Source organism: Juglans regia, chromosome 2 (assembly GCF_001411555.2).
Source record: "Juglans regia cultivar Chandler chromosome 2, Walnut 2.0, whole genome shotgun sequence".
Classification (NCBI taxonomy): domain Eukaryota; kingdom Viridiplantae; phylum Streptophyta; class Magnoliopsida; order Fagales; family Juglandaceae; genus Juglans; species Juglans regia.
This window is the reverse complement of record NC_049902.1, coordinates 34,857,459-34,864,645: the sequence shown is the minus strand read 5'-3', so window position 1 is coordinate 34,864,645 and position 7,187 is coordinate 34,857,459.

Here is a 7,187-nt window from a genome sequence, read left to right as displayed (position 1 = left end):
ACCTTATAAAGAGAAATAAATTTTCCTTCCCAAACAATGTGGGATCTCATTCATCACATACCCTTATCATTATCATATAGAGTATCACAATCTCCCTCCTTAAATTCATGACGTCCTCATCAGGTCAATCTGTTGTAGGCGGCACGGCTTAAGTTCCACATTTATTGTTAGGATAGGCTCTGATACCATTTGTAACGTCCCAATGGAAGACTCAAATCACATGGCGTATACTTCAAAATGACTAGTCAATGATACAATTGAAGTCACATTAGAACCTTGTAAAGAGCAATAACTTTTCATTTCCAAACAATATAGGATGTCATTCACCACCTACCATTATCCTTATTATATGAGATATTACAATTGGTCATTTAGACAGCATATTATTTGAGCAGTTGAAGTTGCGGTTTGGATAATGAGATTGGATGAGATGATTTTAAATGAAAGTTGAATAAGATATTATTATAATATTATTTTTTAATATTATTATTATTTTAGAATTTGAAAATGTTTAATTGTTTATTATATTTTGTGTTGAAATTTAAAAAAGTTGTAATTATGAGATGAAATGAAATGAAATACTTTCACTATCTAACCGGACCGAAATCAACAGCTTGCTAAACTCTTGACCTAGAATTATGTCTTCTTTTTTCTGTTTTGGAGAATTGCCTTTTGGAATGTCTCTTGTGGCAAGGAAATAGGTACAAACTATGTTTGAAATGAGGTAATTGTTTTATTTTAATATAACCCTTAGCTTGTTATTTGGTCCTAACATAAAGGATGAAGAGGGATAAAAGCTAGGATTGAATCTCAAATAATCAAGTTAAACTAAATAAGATTAAATTATTCTTTATATTAGTTTCCACATGTTTGAAGGGTGATATTTTGAGACCGAAACCTACTCAACACATTTTCATACATATTTTTGTATTATTGTTTCATGATTTTTTTTCGTTATTCATCAATTAAGATCAAAATCCTAGACTAGTGTTGGTACTCTTCCACCAAATGATGCAGTACTAATATATTATAGGAGACACAACCCTTCACGAGTAGGCACCTCCTTCCCCCTCTCTTGGGAAAAAAAAAAATCAAGAGTTTCAGATCTAATTTTTGTCGGAGAGGTTCCTCCTCCTTCTCCATCTCCTTCCATTCACTCATATTGTCCACCAAAATTTATTTTACTTAGTTTTGTTTTGCTTTCTTCAAGATCGAAAAAGATAGATTTATAAATTTTCAACAACTCCCGAGAGATATGCGCGGCACAAGCAGATTCACACGTCGAAAACTGTTCAGAGGAAAGTGGTGGTTTTGTAAAAATCACTGTGTGTGGTTCTCTCGCACTGTCCACATTTGTGTGTGGTCCTCACGCACCACCCATTTCGGTAACTCTTCTCGACACACTTTCTAGATCACCAGACTTGCTACTACTAGACATTTCAGATCTGACATTTGTGGCTGAAAAGAGACAAGTGTGTTGCCTTCACGGGCCGTTACAGATTTCAAAGTCTACCAGAGTTGGTCCAAACTGTAATCTGTCATTTTTTACATTTATTTTATTATTTTCCTTTTTGGTTTCTTTATTGTTAATTAAAACAAAAAAGAATTCATCTTTCAAATGTTTGTCTGTAGAGGTTGAATCATATATTTCTATGAAGAATGAAATTGAGTCTTTGTTTAAGCATAAAGTATTGTCTCTTGAGTGTTTATCTGTAGAGAGTATCAGTAATAGTAAAGACTAGATCAATAACAAAATAAAATAATGTACTGATGGAGCTCCAATGCATTATTTCGGTTTATGATGTCATGTTTGATATGGAGACATCTCAAAATATATCCGATCATGGATGTAAGTTTATTTGATGAATGAACAATGACAATTTTCCTTAAAAAAAATCAAAATCCTCTATACTTCTTATTAGATTTCAGTCTCAATTGGAGCAAATAAACATATTAAGTAGATCATTTAACGTTAAATTTAATTTTGTATGGCCTATTTTAGATGTTTATTTCTCTTCTACTAGATATTCTTAAAATTTGAACATAAACTTGAAATATTTTTTTTTTTCATCGATCAAATTCATGACTTGATGGATACATTTAAACATTCAAATATTTCATACGCTGAGTACACAATTCGTAAATTTTATTTCGAAGTTCATTTTCTTCGCTATGTAAACTTTTGAGGTCCACCTCTAATAGGGCAATATGGACCATTTGAATGAAATACTTGGCATATCATGAATCTTAGGCTTCGGTGACGACAATCCGGCGCATTCGTAAATATATTATAGAATAAGGGCATTTATGCGTTATTCAAAAAATGATTTGTAGTAAGTGGCTCTAAAAAAAGGCTCTTCAACGTGCTCATACGGATAAGAGCGTGCCTTTTGGTCGCCGAGAGCCTCTTTGATTTGTTTATAATTCATGCAACAAAATTATATATGTTTGTGGAGTTTTTTTATAAGGACACGAATGGGAGTTGAGATTGTGACATGGAGAAATCTACCAAAAAGTCAAATTTCCATGAACGGGGAAGGTCGGGACTGTGTAATATTGGGAGGGAACTTCGAAATATTGGCAACCAATGGACAATAATACCCCTTGATTAAGGGAGTATTTTCTATTTTTATTAGCGATTAAAGTTGATTGCACTAATTTATTATTGATTAGCTTCCTTATTCTATTTATTTTTTTGACCTACTTGAACGTGCACGAGCACCTTTTTGACTGTTCAATCATAAATAAATGAGTAATGATATTCACACAATACATTTCATAACATATTTTACAATACATATTTTAAAGTATGAGTATTTTTATAAAGTAATGTTATTTTTATAAAATATTTTACTAAAATATACTTCATTTTAAAACATAATTATGTAATATATTATGAAAAGCAACGTGTATTTATCATTTTTTTAAATAAATTGTTCACTTTGGTTGAAGTAATTCTTTCTTGTAAGGAACTCATTTCGGTACTAAGAGTGAGTTGATAACCCACAGCAGGAAGCCATTCGACCCAATAAGTCAGATACTTTGGATCCTACTTAGATAAATCGGAAGATATTGCTGATAAATAGAAACATGTCTTGTTCATTAACATCTCGAAAATATTCTGCGATAGTTAGGGTAGTTAAACCAACTCTCATACCAGGATTAGATTGGTCTAAATAAATACAAAACTAATTAAGGATTTATTTTCCTAAAAAATGAATTGAAATTAGTGTTATAAATCATGTCCATCAAGTTGGGCGCACATAATTATTGAGGTTTAACAACCGACCCCGTATTTATGCATATTAAAGATACTTAAAATAGAAAAAATGTATATGAAAATGGGAACATGGTAGGAAAACATATGTCGTATGTCGGATGTCAAATTCATATTTTATTTGTTCCGACAATTTTGAGGTACGGTGCTTTTACAAAATTTTCAAATTCATGGCATACTTTCTTATAGATCTATAATATTGAAGAGAACCCCTTTTTGCCATGATTAATCTAATTAACCTAGCTATTATCGTAGACATATGCTATATTTAGGTTGTCTGTGTGGTGGCTATCATCGGCATTCATTTGATTCCATGTGCATGTAATTGCATCCTTTTTGTGCTCCATGTTCAAGTTCGAATGAGACCAATGACAGTGAATTTCAACAACAAAAGTCTTTTCATGTTCAAGTTCGAATGCTTTTATTCTAAGATAAAAGATAAAATAATTTTATTCATCATTTTTATATTATATTTTTATATTTTATATTTTTAATAGGTATATAGTATAAAGATGATTATAATAACGTAATTAATTTACAAAAAAATTAAAATAGCAATGATGTGTGATGTAGACAGTTGGATAAAAGGACTTAAAGGATAATCTCGTAATTTGGGCCAAATTTCATATGAATTTATAATTCAAGAGGAGGGAAATTGTCATAATATTAACGTGGCCCCGACAAATAGAAAAGGCAGAACAAATGGATAAGTCCATGAAACAAGTTTCAACACATTAGTAACAACAAAACCATATATTTCTTTGATGGGTTGGTCTGATCCAGCAAAGACCACCTAATCCCCCGAGGGTATTGGAAATTAATGCTTGTTCTTTTTCTCCTCTTTTGTCAAAATTTCATAACTTTTGGTTGCTGTGATATTCCGACTCCTTTTTGATCATCTGCTCGGCAAAGTGAACATAAAGCGGACCCATTCGGTTGTTACCAAATGCTTGCTATGATTGCATCCTTAGAACACTATTCCGGATAGACAATCAATGCCCGAGTTCTGCTCATTTGTATTAACCAACAACCGGTTCAAAAAAACACTAAAAATTATTTGTATTTACTAATATACATTTAAAAGGCTTTTATTTTAGCTATGTGTTGGTTGCCTTAATAATAACAAGTGTGAAATCACTTCTTATTCTAAAAGTTTAAATTGATAAGAGGATATAGATTTTATTATTTGTATATATTCTTAACACTCATACTCACGTGTGGATCAGACTCTTTCTCAATGAGTGTGTTCAATATGTAAAATAATTAATTAAATGGAATAGAGTGTAGAGTCACAGTTTGAATTCAAAATTTGATTTTAATATTATATAAAATCATCACTTGTCTTAAAAAAATTAATTCGGAATAGATTTTTAAATATTATTATTATATTATATTTTTAAATATAAGAATAATGTATTATATTTTTAACTATAAGAAGGCTTAAGGATTATTTTTTTCTTCCTTGTGACAAAACTGGTTTGATCTTATGAAGTTCAAAGCCCAAGACTCCCCAAGTGAGGTGAATCATCAATTTTTAGAGTTTTTGCCTGATTGATCAGAAACCCTCTCTCTCTCTCTCTCTCTCTCTCTCGTATAGTCGTTTAGATTCGAAGATGATTTGAGATGAGCTGAGATGAGCTGAGATGGATTGTGAATAGTAATGAGATGAGTTGTGAATAGTAGTGAGATTTATGAGTTAAAGTTGCTGAATAGTAGTGAGATGAGTTGAGATAAACTGAGATGAGCTGAGATCACTTACGAATCCAAACGAGAATGGAGTCTTTAAAAAAAAAAAAAATTGAAGCGATTCAATATTCAAATGGACCCCATGCCAATGTTGTCTGGAATACAATGACCAGTTTGCCGTTATTCCCGGAAGTTATTAAAAAAAACAAAAGGCTTGGAAAAATATATTTGTTAGACGTAATCATTCCGCTTCCAAAAGGGGTCTAATGATTACTGCATATGCTCCAGCTTAATCTGTGATCAATTAATTGTTGACTAATTCACTGTAATATTCACATCAATTCAGTTTGGTGAGCATCTCGGTCTCTCAAATCCCATACCCTCTTGTGTTGTGTTTAGGATCAATGCTTTTAGTAAAGCTGGCAGCTGGGGTTTTTGATTGAACTGCAAATCCTAGCTAGGTAGCCCCCCAAAATCAAAGGAATTGACACCAGTTCATTGTAAAATGCCCATTAGATTGCCTGCCCTTTTTAATTGCCATGTGCTAAGATACCTCACAATCATTGAACACCATACTGAGAAGGGTGAATGTTCTGACAATATGCACTGGCCTCTGTGTCACTTGTTCTGAAAAGATGTATTCAATGTTCTCACCTCCTCGACTTCTTTCTTTCCGTTTGAGTAAAAACCAAGTCAAGGATATATATGGCTGGCTAAAAGACGCAGAAAAATAAAAGCTTTTTTTTTTTTTTTTCCTTAACATAATGATACCAGTCTTCATCTTATTTTATTATTATCAATTACATTTATTTATATAGTATATTTTAAATATATTATTTAAATAAATAAATAACTACTTAAAAATTTTTAAAAAATATATTTGTATTCAATTAATACCGAAAACTTTTCCTAGTAACGACGTGTGACATAACATGAGTGGGCCTTCAACTAAAGAGGCTTACAACCAAGTGACAATCCCTTTCATTTGAACATACATACCCAAACTGACACAAAGTTAATTCTTTATCCAATGGTCCCATCCCTCTAACACTTATAACACAAGCCTGCTAGATGAACCAATAGGTTACCACTTCACAGCAACTAACTATTGAGAAACATGCTCTATAGTTGGTCATGGAGCCCACTGTGAACCATTTGGTTCATGTAACCAAAATATTTTTTTTTCCCTTGTTTTTTTTTTTTATTAAGATTGGTAAGCGCCTATAAAAAAGGTTAAGGATTTGTGGTTTTCCTTTGACATTTTTCTTTTTTTTTTTTAAAGAGAGGACGGTATCCTAAATTTATTGATAGTCTTTAATTGTGATAGAGGAAAATTATGATTATATCAAGACACTTGAGAGATACATTATAAAAAGGAAAACCAAATACAAGCATCAAACTGACTAAAATGTCGTCTAACTATATGGTAAAAACAAATAAATTCTAAGATTGTCTATAATAACCACATCTAGACCTACACTTTCATACGGCCCGAATTGAAATATTATTAAACATATATATTGTCAAGAATAGCTGATTTAAATGCTCATACATCATTTGAGTTTGATACCCGGTAAACAAGATTGGACCTATTGATTTTTTAGTTGCCAAAGATCGACACCTGGCGATTAAATGGGCCCACAAGAAGTAGCTAGCCGGATGTTGCCAAGAAGAAAAACCCCAAACAATATTGGAAGGAGCTGCTGTTTGTGCATGACAATTATTTATTTAGATGATGGGACACCAATATCTGGTTAGGCCATTACCAAATAATGATGTTTGTGCATGACAATTATGGGGGCACGATTGATGGGCATGCAAATTAGAATTAGATTGGACACCATAAATGCACCTGCACAGGTGGGAATTGGGATAGATATATGGAGTCTCTGTTAGACAGAGATTGGGTCCAGGTTTCAATGAGTGCCTAAAAATGGCAAAAATGGGCCACTGTTAAATTCACGGTGCATCATTGGAACTCTCCGAGGTACGACATTGTATTTAGTGGCGTGTTGGGAATGTTTGTTGTGTACATGGAAAATCAAGCTGTATTTCTTGTTCATTTTAGGCCGAATGTGATTTTATTTTTATTTGATTTTTTTCACGTGCAATCATTTTTGTTGTTGTATCGGTCTTTTGCAAATTACGAAACCATAAGCCCGGCCCGAGTTACTAAAATACAACTGAATAAACGCGGGCCTCGGCCCATTCCGTCCCTAGAGAG